We start from the raw sequence: 18,159 nt of genomic DNA on the forward strand, positions 1-18,159 counted from the left end.
GAAGCGCCCCGGGTCCCATTACTTTCCGCAAAAGAAGTAACAAAATCTAACTTTCACCATGCAACAATTCGGTGCGCCGCAACAATGTTTTCTTTCTTTTTTTGTGTGTGGGGCTGGAGCACCGAAATGAAAAAACGCAAAGGAAAGCATGTTGGCCACAGTAGAATGCCTGCATTGGGCACCTAATGTGGCTACCGAAGGAATATCGAAGAAAACGTGAGACGTTTGGTGCACGGAGAACCAAGCTGGATAACCCCTGCAGAGCAGTCAATAAGAGCCGAATGTATGGAGAGAAAGCCAAGTCCTAAGATGATTGCATGTGGGCACTGATCCAAGACGTAAAACAAAATTAAAATGTGGCGTCCGACCACAGTGACACGGGTGGTACGCAACCCAGCAACAGCCGGAGTCGCACCATCGGCTACGCGTTTGGAGCAGGGGTAAGAACTTTCTTCAGACGAGTACGGATGTTTGAGTTCATGACCGATATGTAGGCGCCGGTGTCAATGAATGCGATGACAGGTATACCGTCCACGTCTACATTGATGAGGTTGTGATGTCCATGTAGTGTGAGCAGAGAAATTTCGGGTCGGGTCGTCGTGACAGGCTCACCTCTCGGAGCTGCGCCCGTCAATTTTCCGATGAGCGGTGGGAGTATGAGGGATAAGGAAAGCGACGACGCAGAGGTGAGCGGGGCAGATGGGATGGCGAAGGGGAGAGGTTTGATCATGTTGGCGACGATGGCGGAGCGCTTTCGTCGTCATTGCGTACCGGCACTCGGGAATTACCACTTGGACGTGGGGTGTTTCGATAGCTCGGCCAAGGCTGCAAGATCCAAGCGCTGCGACAATAGCGGAAATGTGCCCAACGCGTTCACAACAGAAGCAGATGAGCCGGTCATCGGGTCATCGGAAGTGCGTCATTCTGCGGAATTCTGATAACGAGGAGAAACGGTTGGGCGTCTGTGTAACTCAGGTGTGGCGGGCGCGCGGTAGTCAGGTTCGTTGACTGTGCATAGCATCTGTAATACTCACCTGTAACGCACCGGAACGAGAACTGGGATGCAGTTACAATCTCGCGGCGGACGATGCGCACAATATCGTCGGATGCTGCAGGAACGGGTGGGAGACGGAGGTCCTCGCAGGTAGATGTAACAGCCGTGTTCGGAAGACGTGTGAAGTTTGGAGTAACGCGGCGACTTTTTGCTCCTTCATTGCGATACCTTTGAGGATAAGCGCAACCTTTTCCGTTTCCGCCATCGGGTGTCATCGACTTTGCGACAAAGCGCGAGCTCGTCCTGGATGTACGTCACAAAGGACTCGGTGCAAGTCTGAGCTCGGCATGCAAGTTCTTTCTGCGCAGCGCGACGGCGTCCGATGGGCTTGCCGAACTGATCGATGAGCCCCCCCCCCTCTCTCCCCTCTTTATGCTTACATACCTCCCAGCTCGTAAGTTATTGTTCCTGGTTCAGAAACCACACTTGCGCCATGCCCGCCAGGTAAAGTATTGTCACGTAGTAGTGACGGGACAGAACGCAGTAGCAATACTGTGAATGATGAAACTTTTATTGGGCGAGCCTGTGCCCACAAAAAAAGCAGGTTACATTAAAGCACGATGATAGCGGCGAACACAGTCGGCGATCGTTGAACTCTGATCTGCCGGTCAAGCTCGACGGCTTTTATACACGAGCCATCGAACGTTCCAGAGAAATCACTGCTGCCCGCGTGCCCTCCAGAAAGTTCTACACCATTCGCGTCGCGCATACATGCCATCAGATTACATAAGGTTGGGTGACAATAGACAGTGGATAAAACGATCGATAACATTCCAGAAACATCCGATACCTGCAGGCGCGTGCCGCCTTGAGCGATAACATTTGTTAGACGGCGAAAAGCGCTCACCCGAAAAAGATAAACAAGTCTACGTGTCAATATGACGTTCTATAGCATCAGAGTCGTATCATAGAGAAAGAAATTCAACTAGAGGGGACACTCGGCAAAAACTGGCAACAGGAAACACGTCACGCCTACTCCATCCGTTAGTTGACGCGAGCATCAGAAAAAAAGAATGTGAAATGAACTTACAGACAAGGTTTTTTTATTCTTTCCCACTAAAACTAAAAAAAGTTTTGCGTGTAAATGAACTTATACTTTGCGACTTATTTTTCTTGCGTTGCCTAGCAACAAGCTATAGCGGAACGCTAGACGCGCGTGCATACGTCATACGCCAGATATGCCACAAGAGCGAGCGTGCGTCTAAATGTCGTACAAAAATCCCTCACGTGACCTGATCCTAGGTGCCCAAGGACAGGATCGTTTAGGGACTTTTGAGAAGGCACGATGGTGGCGCCATGTGGCGCGTTGAACCTCCGGCCGCTGCTTCGGACCACGCCGACCGCTGGTCGTGTGTTGTCTCCACAGTGGGTTCAGTATTTTTTGGCGAAAAGTCGTACAGTAGTAGCGGTGTGGCATGTCGGCTGGTCTCGGTGAACTCTGGTGGTGTGAGACCCATATTTCTGAAGAATTCAGTGGTGCTGACGATCGAAATGTTCAAGTGGCATAGCGCCTCGGGAATGCAATTTGCGAACTGGCGCTGTGCAGCAGCGTCGCCGTGTTCGCCCTTTAAGGCAGCGTCATCACATCGCACATGCACCTTCACTTGACGGGCATCGTAGGCGGAGGTATTGTACGTGTTCTTCGCCACGACGTAGGTTACTTAAGTAATATAATGCTTAAGGTGGTGTTTGCTCACAACTGTTCACGCGTCCTTGAAATGGGGCAGCGCATGTTTTCAATCGTGTTCAGCGCAAGTGCGCTATCCGTGACTTCATGTGATTTACTTTTATCGTCGGTTTTACGACAATTATCGCGTAGTGCTGTGAACATAACGGAGCTTTTTGTGACATCACATGGTCTGCCAGAATTCCACGAACTGAAATGCAGAGCAGATTTTTGTATAGTATCGGCACTAAGGGCGCGATAAACACAGTGAGGTAGAGCTTAATACTGTGCCCGGTGATGTTCAGCTGCGTCTCTACCCGTTTTTCGCACCCTTAGTTTTAGCAATGGGACGCAGGGTTCTGTACAAAGTTGAGACGAATGTATGTGCATATGCGTCTGCTATAACTTCATCGCAACACATTTGTGTAATGCGATGAAGCAAACAGTGTATTGCTGTGACGGGATTTATGGCAGCCATAGTTCCAGCTTTCATGACCCCGTTACCCTGGAGATACTGCCCCGCCCGCTTTACTATTATCTGAGGTGCTCTTGAACTCTCTATTTGTCGGTATTTTTATTTTCGCATGCTGAATGGCCCCACCGCATTACACAAATGTAGTGAGGTGAAGCTTATTAAAGTTGCCAATGCTTTGACAGTGTCAGAACTAGCAGTTTTAGAATGACATGGCCAATATACCAGCCCAGACATTCACTTCACCAATTTTATTAGGACTGTCAAACTAATTTTACAGCACACAAAAACAATGTAAACACCTCAAGAGTTGATTAGCAAGTAATACTATAAAGCACAAGTCTAGTGGCCAAGGGTGCGGTGAAGTGCTTTAAACACTCAACCGTCACACCTTACGTGCTTAAAAATTTCTAACATATTGATGCAGGTTGATCAGACTTATTGCGATATTGGTTGCTTTACAATGAAAATAATATTGGATAAGAGGATACAAGCGACCCGTGTGCTGCTTGGTTATGCAAACCACATGGGTCCCAGAAATACCCAAACAGGGTTCTTGTTTATGCATGCTGCTTGCATCCACTAATCTAAAGCTCTTTAATGTCAGCAGTATAAAGAGAGGCTGCAGAAATAGGGCTTTGAACTTCACAAGTCCAATTTTGTTTCTTCTATACTCATACAGCCTAAACACTGCGCTGTCGTGAAAGCATCTGCGTAGCTTATTGCCACATTTTGTGACAAATGCAGTGATCACTCAGTTAGAGTTGCCTGGCTTTTTATTCGTACCTCTATTATTGCTTATTGGTATGGGGTACAACTACTTTTGTTAATTTGCATAAACTACTCGTCTTGCAAAAGAAGTTTGTTCGGCTGCTCTTTAATGTCCCCTACAACTCGCATACTGTAAACTTATTTCAGGAAGCCAACATAATTTCTGTGTTAAAGTTATACCAGTACAAATTAACAACTGCATTTAGGCGGGAAGTAAAACAGAACTGCTCCTTTCTACGAGAACTTTGTAACCTTGAATTTAATGACAAATTTTATGTTACCCGTCATAAAGAGATATGGCGGGTGGTCACACCCAGAACAAATTATTTAAGGGAAAAGCTGTCACACACAATGCCAATGCTTCTAAATAAATATAATAATCTAGGCGTTGATATCACCCAAATAACGGCCCAACACCTGAGAGACTTGTATATGCAGGATTTTTAAATTTCTGGTTAAGTGTACATCCTCTCGGCTAGTATGTATATAAAGTGCGTATATATGCTTCTGTATATGTGTATGTATATATGTAGGTATGCATACGAGTGTGTATGCATATACGGGTATATGAATGCATGTATATATATATATATATATATATATTGCAACGGGGGGGGGGGGTGTTCGCCTAGCAGCACTAGCTCTAGGTTGCAACGGTAGGCTTAAAACAGGTCGGTGCTATCTCGAAACGGGGAAGCAAGCACACCTCGTCGTCTTCTTCTCATCCACTAGCACCATGCCCGCTGCCCAGTGCCTTCAGTACAATCACTCCGCACCGAAAGAGTAGCCATCCTGGCGACCTAAGGGCAGGAAAACACAGAAGGGTCATGGCACTGCTTGAGCCGGGAGACGTGCACAATTTCCTGGCCGCGACGACGCTGGTCGGAAGGCGCTTCCGTTGGCTCGATGAGGTAGTTGACCGCGGATGTTTTCTTCAGTACCCGATAAGGACCGTGGTACTTGGAGAGGAGCTTAGAGGAAAGGCCTGGAGGAGTAGAGGGCACCAACAACCAGACCAGCGAGCCAGGAGCAAAGCACGTAGCCGCAGTAGATGAATCATGGCGATGCTTTTGGCGCCACTGGTCCTGGGATGTCAACGAACGAGCGAGCTGGCGACATTCTTCGGCGTAAGCAGCCGCTCTAGAAACAGTCGTGCACTCCGAAGCATCTGGTCGGTAAGGCAGAATCGTGTCCATAGTGCATGAAGGTTCGTGTCCGTAAAGGAGAAAGAAAGGGGAGAACCTAGTGGTGCTTTGCGTGGCGGTATTGTAAGCGTAGGTGACGAAAGGCAGAATGCGATCCCAATTCGAGTGGTCAGATGAAGCATACATGGCCAACATGTCACCAAGGGTGCGGTTGAAACGCTCTGTCATCCCATTAGTTTGAGGATGATATGCCGTGGTGGTGCGGTGAATGATGCGACACTCCTTTGGCAATGCTGCAATGACGTCGGAGAGAAAAACGCGACCGCGGTCGCTCAGTAATTCTCTAGGTGCTCCATGGCGTAAAATCAGGTTTCGAAGGATAAAACTGGCGACGTCTTTTGCTGTGGTAGATGATAGGGCTGAAGTTTCGGCGTACCGCGTGAGGTGGTCGATAGCGACAATAACCCAGCGGTTGCCACTTGGAGTGTTGGGAAGCTAACCGTATAGGTCAATGCCGACGCGGTCGAACGCGCGCGCGGGGCATGGTAAAGGTTGCAAGGGACCGGTGGCATGTTGAGGTGGCGTCTTGCGTCGTTGGCATATGAGGCAGGACCGGACGTACTGGCGAACGAAGCGGTACATACCGCGCCAGTAGTACCGAAGCTGGATGCGAGAGTATGTCTTTAAGACACCAGCGTGGCCGCATTGGGGATCGTCGTGGAACGTGGCGCAGATGTCAGGGCGCAGGTGTCGGGGTATAACAAGCAACCACTTGCGACCGCTCGAATTGTAGTTGCGGCGGTACAGCAGGTTATCCCGAATGATGAAGTGCGCGGCTTGACGACGGAGTGTCCGAAAAATTGGCGCTGGCGACTGGCTAGACAGGAAGTCAATAAGCGAAGAGATTCATGGGTCCCTGCGCTGCTCTGATGGCATGTCGGTAATGTTGAGGGCGAAGGCTCCATGTGTGGAAATAGACGAGTGGACAGGACCGGAGGGCAGGGGTGACCGGGATAGAGCGTCTGCGTCTGAATGCTTTCGGCCGGAGCGATAAACAACGCGGATGTCGTACTCTTGCAGGCGCAATGCCCAACGGGCGAGCCGACCAGTTGGATCTTTTAATGAATATAACCAGCATAGAGCATGATGATCGGTCACGATGTCAAATGGACGCCCGTACACATAAGGACGAAATTTTCCGATTGCCCAAATGATGGCCAGACATTCCTTTTCAGTAACCGAGTAGTTCGCCTCGGCTTTGGTAAGGGTGCGGCTGGCATACGCCACGACGTACTCTTCGAAGCCATCCTTGCGTTGTGCAAGAACAGCGCCGAGCCCGACACCGCTAGCGTCCGTATGGATCTCAGTTGGTGCAGATGGATCGAAGTGTCGCACTACTGGAGGAGAGGTGAGAACGCGTCGCAGTTCTTGGAATGCGTCGTCGCATGCCGGGGACCAGGCTGATAGGTCAGAACTACCGGTGAGAAGCTGCGTCAAGGGGGCGATGATAAAGGCAAAGTTACGGATGAAGCGCCGGAAATATGAGCACAAGCCGATGAAACTGCGAAGCTCTTTCATGGTGGTTGGTTTGGGGAACTCGGTTACGGCGCTAAGTTTCGTGGGGTCCGGGAGGATACCGTCTTTGGAAACTACATGACCGAGAATAGTAAGTGTGCGAGCGCCGAAGTGGCATTTTTTCAGATTGAGTTGCAGTCCTGCAGTGGAGAGGCACGCAAGGACTTGCTCGAGGCGGCTGAGGTGCGTCGCAAAGTCGGTGGAAAAAACCACAATGTCATCCAAATAACAGAGGCACGTTTTCCACTTCAGCCCTCGAAGAATGCTATCCATCATTCGCTCGAAAGTGGCAGGCGCGTTGCAGAGGCCGCACGGCATGACGGTGAATTCATATAGCCCATCAGGAGTTACAAAGGCTGTCTTTTGGCGATCGGCCTCTGCCATTGTCACTTGCCAATACCCGGAGCGTAGATCCAGCGAGGAAAAGAATTCCGCTCCCTGCAGACTGTCCAAGGCATCGTCGATGCGTGGCAGAGGATAGACATCTTTGCGCGTTATTCGGTTAAGGCGGCGATAGTCGACGCAGAACCGAATGGAGCCGTCTTTTTTTTTAACAAGGACAACCGGAGATGCCCAGGGACTGTTAGAGGGCTGGATGATGCCACGCTCCAGCATGTCGTCAACGTGCTGGTCGATGACACGGCGTTCAGCGGCCGACACACGATACGGAGGCTGGCGCAATGGTGTTTGTTGGCCGGTGTCGATACGGTGAACGACTGCGGACGCCCGGCCCAAGGATGGTTGGCCAATGTCAAATGAGGCACGAAAACGCTGGAGGAGCTTGATGATTTCGGTGTGCTGCGCAGGTGTGAGTTCTGCGTCGACGGCACGAGCGAAGACGTCTACAGGGGCATCGGTCGCGGCGGGAGGAGTTACGGCACAAATCGGAAGTGATGCCGTATCACCAAACATGGTGGCCGGAAGAATGCTATCGAAAGCTTCAGCGGTACCCAGGCACTCGTCACGGAGTAGGGATGATGGGCAGGCGGACGGATTGCACACGTAAAGGGCAGCAGAACCTTCGCAAAAAGTGACGACAGCAAACGGAAGCAGAAAGTTCCGGCGGCGGGCACAAGTGGTCCACGCCGTAAAAAGGACAGATGAGTTCGCAGCAGAGCTACATAACACAGGAACCAGAGCGGCGGAGAAAGGTGCAATATCGATGTCAGAGGCGGCAACAACTTTAGGAGAATAATGGTCGTCAGGGTCAAAACACGGCACTGATAACGTAAGTTCGCAACGAGCGCAGTCGATAAGAGCTTGATTTACAGATAGGAAATTCCAACCAAGAATAACGTCGTGCGAGGAACGAGGCAGGACGACAAATTCGATAACATGCATAACGCTTTGAATGACGACCCGGGCTGTGCACGACGCTGAAGGCTGAACGCGATGCGAGGTTGCCGTACGCAGAGAAAGAGAGGTAAGGGGAATGGTCACTTTGTTCAAATTGCGGCAGAGCTTCTCACTAATAATAGAAACGGCGGCTCCGGTATCGATAAGTGCGTGTACGGTGACGCCGTCTACGGACAGTTCAATTTTGTTCGCCGGCGCAGAATGAGGCCTTGAAATGTTCGACGGAAACGCAGTTCTTGCCTCTGGAACTCCGACTGCTAGTTTTCCTCTCGGGCTGGGCTGGGTCGGCGAACCATCGGGGAAATGGATCGGCGACGTGGGGAAGGCGACCGGCGTGAATCGAAGGGGAGGCGACTGTAAGAGGTGTCCGGAGGAAGGTTAGATTGGTCCTGACGCGGAAGTCGAGCAGGCCTGTAGCTTGAGGCACCCCCACTGTCAGGTAAACGGGGGCTGCGACGGCGGCAGAATCGTGCTACGTGGCCCAGAAAATGGCATGAATAACATATTGGCCGGTTATCAGGTGTTCGCCACGGTTTGACGACAGGGGCTCCAGCAGCCGAGTAAGGAACGACTATCGGACGCGAAGGTGGCGGCGGTAAAGAAGGTGCCGGTGGCCCGGTAGGAATCAGGAGCCGGAGGAGTGTAAGGCCACGCGACAACGTCATCGTACGTTAGCGGACCAGCTGCAGGCTGCGGAGGAGGGGCAGATGGCAGCGCCGCGGCAACTTGCGTCTGAATGACGTGACGAAGCGAAGGAGCCAGGGTTGTCGACGGCTCGGGTGCGCTATTCGCCAGAGAGAGTTGGCGTGCGACTTCCTGGCGGATGAACTGCTTTATCTCCGGCATTAAAGCAGAGATGTCGGCAGCGTCGCGACCGAAATCCAACGGGGATAGATCCGCAGTGTCCTGCTGAGCAGCGCGTGTTGCTTGCGTTGCTTGTGTTGCACGTTGCTTGCGCAGCACGTTGCTTGCGCAGCTCGTCGTACTGCTGGCAAAGCTGTATGAGCTCGGCAATCGTCCGGGGACTCTTCGCGACGAGCATTTGAAAGGCATGCTCATCGATGCCTTTCATGACGTGCTTTATCTTGTCTGCTTCATCCATGGATGAGTTGACGCGCTTGCAGAGCGAGAGCACGTCTTCAATGTAACTGGTGAAGGTCTCGTCCTGGCGTTGAGCTCGACCACGCAAGCGCTGCTCAGCGCGAAGCCGGCGAACTGCGGGACGGCCGAAGACCTCAGCCAATGTCGCCGTGAAAGCCGACCAGGTGGTAAAATCGGCTTCGTGATTGCGGAACCATAGGTTGGCCACGTCAGTCAAGTAAAATATGACATTTGTGAGCTTGGCGCGGTCGTCCCACTTATTATAGGCGCTTACACGGTCATATTCGGCGAGCCAGTCTTCCACGTCGTGGTCGTCTGTGCCGCTAAATATAGCCGGATCGCGCTGGCGGATAACACCAGAGCAGACGATGGCCGGGGGCACGGGAGCAGCAGCCTGGGACGGTCCCGGTTCATCCATTGTAACAGCTGGTAGTAGCGTCCGACTGCGGAGTTCCAGGATGTTGAAGAGGAACCCAGCACCTCCACCAAATGCAACGGGGGGGGGGGGGGGGGGGGTTGTTCGCCTAGCAGCACTAGCTCTAGGTTGCAGCGGTAGGCTTAAAACAGGTCGGTGCTATCTCGAAACGGGGAAGCAAGCACACCTCGTCGTCTTCTTCTCATCCACTAGCACCATGCCCGCTGCCCAGTGCCTTCAGTACAAATATATATATATATATATATGTATATATATATATATATATATATATATATATATATATATGGGTGGGTGGGTGGGTGTGTGTGTGTGTGTGTGTGTGTGTGAGTATATAATGTTCAGCGGCGTCTTCTTGTTTCATTTCTACTCACCACGAGAACCACACAAGCTACCCTAAGTATTTTTGATTTAGTCACCAGTGGGTCTGTATGGATATGAGTGTGCATGTGCATATGCGAGTATGTGGGTTCATGATAGTGTATATATAGATATATATATATGTATGATGCATATGTGTTTGCATGTATGCTGTTGCCGAATATTCTGTAGGGGGGGCTGCGGGCCTCGTCAAGCTGCCTCTACTGGAGCAGCTTTTACTTGCAGCCTCCTCCATCAAGTAGATGGAAATAAAGCTATTCTATTCTATTCTATTCTAATGTTACTCCAATAATTCTTTAAACAGTTCATTTTTTTTAAGCACGAAGCATGTCGTGCTCAACTAGAAAATTAACCAAGCAGTAAGCTACTATAAGTAGCTAAAAACTCGGCAGTCTTCTGAAGTCAGCTTGATTTGTAGCTCATAAAATTGGCTATTATTGAATTAGGGCAGGGAAAGAACAGCTTGAATAAACATATGTCTCATCAGAAAGTTGTTGTGGTGTGCTGCAGGCTAAGGCAGTGAAAGGAAGCAGTTTTCGCATTGGTCCGAAAACCAGGCACCACACCTGAGGCGACTTCACTTGGCTTTGACATCTGCAAATTTGCTTTCCCGAGCACAGAATAATCAAAGTGAGCTCAATGCACATCACCCACATTGGGGATGCAAAGACTAAGGCCAAGAGGATGCCACCTTGACGAAGCAGACACCGCAGACCTCAAATTAACAAAGAACACCAACTATCCCAACTGCCACACCCTCCATTCAAACCAGTAGGGCAGTACACTTACCTAGCATAGGTAACTGGGGCCTTCATCCAGGGTGTCAATGCGACTCTACCCCAAGAAGCAGCGACCATTATCCGATAGAACACTTGACGAGGGGGTGAAAATGTGCCACATTCACAAAATCAGGGTTTCAGGCTGGGAGCATTTCTGTGATGCACCTGAGTCCGCAGAATGTGAAGATGTTGAAGAATCGCTAGCAACACGCATTCTTTACACAGTACAAAGAGCGACATGCGAACTATAGCTCACCGAGGCAACATCCAGCCCTGACAAGCACCTGCTGCAACTTTGGGGTGAGCGAGCCAAGCTGTATACTTAAATTGTGACCACACGCAACAAACCCTGATCAATGTTCTGCACAAGACTGAGCAGGCAAGATGTCATGTTAAGAAACTTGCCAGACACTAGTGGATGGACCACTGCGTGTAATTTGAATGCATAGGTCTCGGTAAGCTGCGACACATTCTCGGCTCTAACAGGATGAACCAAATACTGTAATACTATTGATGTTCAGTGCTACCTCGATCTTCAGTGCACATCTGAGAAATTTGAGTAACAAGCTGCAGATGCTTTCCCCGACCACCTCACAGCGACCGGCCGTCACCAGACTTGTATGCACCTTAATGACCACTTGCCAAGGAAGGAATGGAAAGCCTCTTTACGATGGCAGAACCTGTCGTTGCTCTCGAGCATGTCAACACTTAAAGCGCACGTAGCAAATATACAGTCATTCTGCAGATGTTGAGGAATCTTGCCGAAACGAGGAAGCAAGCACTACTGCTTGTAATCAATGAAATCTCGAATATTGGAATTCCCCACAGAGTGGAAACACTTGGTCACAATGCCACTACCAAAACCAGGCAAGAAACCTGACACTATAGCCAACGTTCGATTAGTCTCATTCACACTGACAGTGTGCAAATTGACTGAAGGAATGTTGCTCGCGGGGCTGAACCACCACCTGGGAAAGCCAAGACTATTTCCACCTGTGCCAGATTGGTTTCTGGCCTAAGGTTGACATGTGCGACAATAACCTCTTTCTGCATCAAAGCATCGCCAATACCAGCCGCTTCGGAGGAAAGATATATGGGTTCTTAGTCACAGTCGAAACAAGAAGGATGTTGAGCACAGTCTGCAACGAGGAGGTACTGGTGGCCTTTCCTGAAGCCTGTCCAGGCATTAGGGTTGCCAGTGTTGCCAAAGCCTATTATGCAACCAAATGTTTGAAGTATGAAGTTACAGTAAACAGCCAAAGACTTTTACGATCAGCACAGGTGGAAATGCAAGTAAAACCCAGACCAGCACACTTGGTTGCAGGAGTGATTTGCTGATGAGGTAAGAAGGCGACTTAATAGTTGGTGATAAGGTATACGGAATATAGGTATGTCCAATATGTGATATACTGTTAGACTGAAACAGATGAATTTTCTCCAAAGCAATATCAAAACCTCATTCTTTTTCAGGATGCCATTCATGTGCTTTAGGTAAGTGTGGACAGGCTTATATAAAGCTGCATAGGCAATCTGACATACAGCTGGTAAGCATATTATTTTTATCGGCTAAATTCTTGCTCCTTGAACTTATTCGAGATCATTAACTGTAGCACCAAAGTAGTGGACCACTACGAGAACAAAGGCATGTAGTGGGCCCATCTCAATTCTTGTGCTTATGTCAGTCTTCTTTTTTACACCAATAGCTGCTATGGGCTAACTCCTTTGTTTCTGATGTCTACTGGTGTTTTCACTGGAATTCCCAAATTTCTTGCTAGAATATTGCAAATAAAGTTCTCATTGTGCTGCGAGGATTCAAACATACGATCAAAAGATTGGCAGTCCACAATTCTACATTTCAGCTACTCTGCTGAAGGTACAGTCGTAGTGCATACTGATCCCGGAGGGCGTGATCTAGCCAGCAGGTGCCATAATTGGCTAACACCTGCTCAATGTCTGCGTACTGTATATAGAGCTGGCGTCCACACCTTCAAGTTCTTACACATCGCCTTCACACTTGTGAAGGCAGTCCTATGTTAAATTTTCTTCTTACATGTAATGACAATGATTGGGTGCATCTGCTTCATTAATCTTCTTCTAGTGCTTGGCTTCTCAGATTTAATGGATGGAGCTGTTGGTGTATTGTTTTCCTCAAGCACAGCGCGAGACCTAGCAATGTGTAGCCCAAATATAAATTTGAGAAAACCAAAACGAATTCAGCAGTAAGAAGCTAAAGGGTGGTTTTGGTGGAGACCAGTGGCCAAGTCCGGATATGAAAGAGGAGGAAGAAAAGCAGAGTCTCGAGTCTTTCCACTTCAATACTGGGAGGCACAACTCCCACAAAAAATTACGATTCGTACTTATTTTACTTCTTTAAAGAAGATTACCGACTTCCATTGGCAAGAGTTCACTTCAACAAACTCTGCATGAAGTAAGCTTCCAGCACATATTTCACCAGCTACTGCATCATTGTTTCACATTATGAGTGAAACTGCAATTTTATTTATGCCACAACTTGTCCAATTTTGTATTTTGAGGTAGGATGTTAGCAGTGCTATTAAGGCACTTCAATACTCATGAATAGTAGTAGAGAGAAAAAAAATAAAAGTAAGAAAGCAGCGGCTTTTTGTGCGTAGACTATGCATACACCTGGTGCTCTTATTGTCATTTGTTCTCTATCCGCTAAACCACTTTAAACAAGAAAAGCTTACACACAATTATTGTGCAAAGTCAGACCACCACTAAACCACAGGGATCCTTGGTAAGCAAAGTATATTTATTTGGCGACATTTTCTGCAGCCCTTCTATTGGGCCTTCGTTTCTTCCTTTTCAGCTGTGCGGGTTCATTAAGAAGTGATGCGACAGTTTGACAATTTTAATCGTTGAAAGACTTAGCAAAACCTTTTTTGGATTGTTTTTTTTTCTTGGTTTCAGACTCGGCACACTGCATCATTTTAAGGCGTGTTTTCCGTGTTTGTTGATTTTTTTTATGGGTAGGGCATGTTAACATTTTTTACACCATATCAAGTATGTGGTGCCATATACTGTTCTTAGATGGAGTCTTGCCCTTTCATTCTGTACAATATGATGTCGGTTTTTTGTGGCCGTTTTACAGTGTGATTGTAGCATTTTGCTAAGTTTCGCTTCCGTCACCCAAGCTTGAAAGATTGCTACCCACTGCTGGTGGCATGACACGCGGCATTTCTTTTTTCAATAAAAGGAAGTCTGTCACTTATCCTGTGCACTGGTTGTCTTTTGTCTCTTTGAATTACAATTTGTTGCCTATATTTGCTCTTTTGTTGCATTTCAAATTAGGAATGGCTATCATAGTTGACATCATTTAACCATATTGCACACAATGCAGATGATATGTACTTGCAATATATGGTCACCACAAATATAATAGAAGTTATTAATTCAAGAATAGTGCCTTTGGATGGTGGTGCAGCCATGAATTGTGGCTATAAGGTACCAGAGCTGCAGGTAGCACTGCTTGTGCAGAATATAGCTCAACTCTACTAATTTCAAACATCATTGTTTCTATCTGCATTTGTATAGCTCCAGTTTCTGTGAACAACGCACATCTGGTGGAGGAATGGCTTGCACCTGCAGTTGGGTCCAATGAATAGCCAAATTTCTGCCCGTTTTTATGTTATTAGCATATTAGTAAAGGCAGTTGTTTTTATAATAGCCTGTTTGCCCAGTGTAGAAGCTGCTGCGGGGTGTCAGGATCTCATGCACATTTTCAGCTTTGCAGGGGACACAACATCTGGCACATAGTTTGTCACAGGCCATGTCTTCGGGGCAAGTTGAGTTTACTCACTTGCAAAGGGAGAACCAAGCTTGTTGAATATGAAGTAAACCGCCTGTATAGTCAGTGGCCTTCTTAATTTTGTGTGACATATGCGGTTATAGCGACCCTTGTTTTATGCACTTCTTGTCCAGCAGCGGTCTTTTGCTTTTGAAACACTCAGGATAGCTTTCAGCAAGCTGGACAGGAATAACACTGAAAAATCAGCAGATGTTAATTGTCGCGCTTATCATGCAAAGCTCCGTACAGTATGATGAGGGCGTAAATAAATGAGGGTATTCCTCATGAGTTTGGAGCAACATGATGAATAGCACTTTTTTGATCGCATGCTATAGGTTCAGCAGGTGTGGCCATGGTTGAAGTGCAGCGCAAGGTCAAGAAAACATATCTATGAGCAGCAGCCTGGTAAAGGAGATGCTGGGAAAACTAGTGGGAAGCCTGTTGAACATCTGGTTGACCCAGTTGCTGGCTTCAGCAGGCAAACTGTGATAAAGAGAAGGAAGTCATCAACACATCAGGTTTTTACATATAGACACTGTGCTAAGGTCGTAACACGCCAACAAGGCTTAGTGCGTAGGCTATGCACGACCAACTACATGCCTTCTGCTCGGACAAAGAATTGCTCATTGTAACTAACGAGGATGGAGTGGACAATAAAAAACAGTTACATTAATTTGCTTTCACTGGTATCAACTGTTTTGTAAGTGTACATTGCCATACTTCCCAGTGCCTTCTTGAGTGACATCAGTAAGGACCAGCTTGAGGCAAGTGGTAATAGACGTCTTTACAAGCTAAAAATGCATGCATACATGGAGAGGACATTGTATCCAAAAAGTAGGCACTTCACAGGGGCACTGAAGAAGGCACAGATTATTAACAGTGGGCAAAGACAAGCTTCTCTGCTACTAAACACCCAACACAGTTGCCATGTAACGACCTCTGAAACAATTTCTCTCAAAGAGAAAATCATCTTTGTGTATCCATAAAGAGGCTAGACGGGCAAAGCCCCTTCAGCAATGCTGCCAGCTTTAAAAGCCCACTTTGCACATCCTGAATGCTTACGACTTTGCTGGGTGCAAGCATTCTACTGTCCAAATGTTGTCATTGAGAGCACTGTTGGTTTGGTGGCAATACAGTTCAAAAGCGATTGCAACAAACCTCCCTTCCTAGTTGGCCTGGATGCTCACGGTGCTTATGAAGCCACACCATCCACACTGCCAGAACTTCCACAATAGAAAGTAATTTACAACACACAAACGCAAAGAACACAGACATATGTCTCGTTTTCAACTCTGTCGTCATGCAAATTACATATAGCACGGGAAAACGTGAACATGCTGTGTGTTAGCATCGTAAACTTCATACTGGTCAAGGAGCTAGCACACCACAATCCCGCGACAGCCGCTAATGAGACGAAAACGGGAGAACATGTCTGTGAACGCGCAAACGGAGCCCCTAAGCCACTCTGTTCCTCCACCACCCCCGCTGCACGGCTGCGCCACTCGTTTCAAGCACAGCAAATCAAACGCACCTTCAGCATTCGATGTCCGTTAAGCAAAGTCGGACACGGCGACGCCACATCGCGGTTCGCAGAACTTCGCTGCCGAGGCGCTAGGCCATTTCGAGATTTAAACTGTCACTACCGCCGGATTCTCAAGAAAGCACGGGTCACACAACGCAGATTCTGTACTGCCAGAGCTTCCCGAGGCCAAAGCCGCACTGCCGCACCGCCACTACTCACGGCTTTCCGCCAAGTAACACAGAACCTACAACCAACACCCAAGCAACGCACGCACAATCACACGAGCAATGTTGAAGAACGCGCGGTCTAGAGAACGATCACGCCGAGGAAGAACACGCCACGGCGTCGATCGGCGCCAGCATCGCGCCTTCTCAAAAATCCCTAAACGATCCTGTCTCTAGGCACTTAGGATGAGGTCACGTGAAGGATTTTTGTATGACATTCTCCTGGCGTGCGTTGATAGCATTTCCTGTCGGCAATGCTATCATGCTGATAACGCGCGTGCCGTTCGTTACTGGAAAGTGCCGGGCTCGCAGCGTTAAAGAAAGTAAACGCATCAAGGCAGATAACGATTATTGTTGTGTGGCAGAAGGGGCAAGCCAAAGGGTGTAACTTTGCCTACACACTCTAAGAACAGTTTACACCCTTTGGCTTGCCCCTTCTGCCACACAAAAATAATAGTCATCTGCCTTGATGCGTTTCCTTTCTTTATCGCTGCGAGCCCAGAACTTTCCAGTAACCAATGGCACGCGCGTTATCAGCATAGAACAGTTTACACCCTTTGGAGTGCCCCTTCTGATAACGCGCGTGCCGTTCGTCACTGGAAAGTTCTGGGCTCGCAGCGATAAAGAAAGGAAACGCATCAAGGCAGATGACGATTATTTTTGTGTGGCAGAAGGGGCAAGCCAAAGGGTGTAAACTGTTCTTAGAGTGTAAGAGTGTTCAAGGCTAGCTGGCGCGCGCCGCCGCCGCCCGATTCAAAGGGTTGAGCCTCAATCATCCATCTATCCAACCCGAAAACTTTCACTCGCTTCGTGTGGAGTGTGTTCTGTTGGATCGACGTGCTGTCGACTGCAAGTCCCGCCGGCGTTTTCAGCAGTATCCTCTGTGCCTGCTCTGTGCTTGACGCTTCACTCAATATGCACTGTGAGTGAGTGAGAATGGCAAGCCGCCGTCGAAATTACTACTTTGCACCCGGGTGCAGAACTGGCTACAGTCGCGTGAAAGATGAACCAAAGGCGTCTTTTTTCACCGTTTCACGTGATGAAGAAAGGCGAAAGGAATGGGAGAGGAACCTCCACCGTGCAGATAAGACACAAGATGCATCTTGCACGGTCTGTGAGTTGCACTTCGAACCGCGATTCATAATTAGGGACTTCGCGCACCTTATAGATGTCAAAGAGGTGCGCATTCCTCGTGAGAAGCCACTGCTATCAGAAAACGCTGTTCCCACGATTCTTCCGAATTTAGCACAGTACCTGATGAATACGACACCGAAGCCCAGGAACAAAAGGAAAAGGTGTGAAAATGACAAAGCACCAGCGAAGAAAACAAGGCGATGCGCACTGCACAATAGCCATTCGGAGTTTTCACGTTAGACCACGACTCGGCGCAAGAGAAGGGCGTTACGGCGGAGCGTCAACACTGTTTGTCGTTTCTTTTTTATTTAAAGACTCATTTCAAGTATTGGAGTTGACATCAACTCGCCGACCTTGACGGAGTGCTTTATTGCACGTCGACCAACCTAAAAGAAGGCGTTGTCACGTCCGATAAAATACACTCTCAGACAAAGGTACACCCTTTGGGGTGTATATCTGCCACACAAGGATAATCGTCATGTACCTCCCTTGCGCTTTCTTTCTTGAAAACGCCGCGCCCGCTACTTTCTGTTGCGAATGCCATGTCATGCTGATAATGCGCATGCCGTTCGTTACTGGGAAGTACCAGGCTCGCAGCATTGAAGAAAGGAAATGCGGGCAATACAGACGACGTTTATTGTTGTGTGGCAAGATACAATCCAAAGGGTGCAATTTTGTTTTAGAGTGTAGTCGTGTTCCTCTGCGACAGACTACCCGATGTTTACTGCAAGGTGTACA

Source organism: Dermacentor variabilis, unplaced genomic scaffold (genome assembly GCF_050947875.1).
Source record: "Dermacentor variabilis isolate Ectoservices unplaced genomic scaffold, ASM5094787v1 scaffold_13, whole genome shotgun sequence".
NCBI lineage: Eukaryota > Metazoa > Arthropoda > Arachnida > Ixodida > Ixodidae > Dermacentor > Dermacentor variabilis.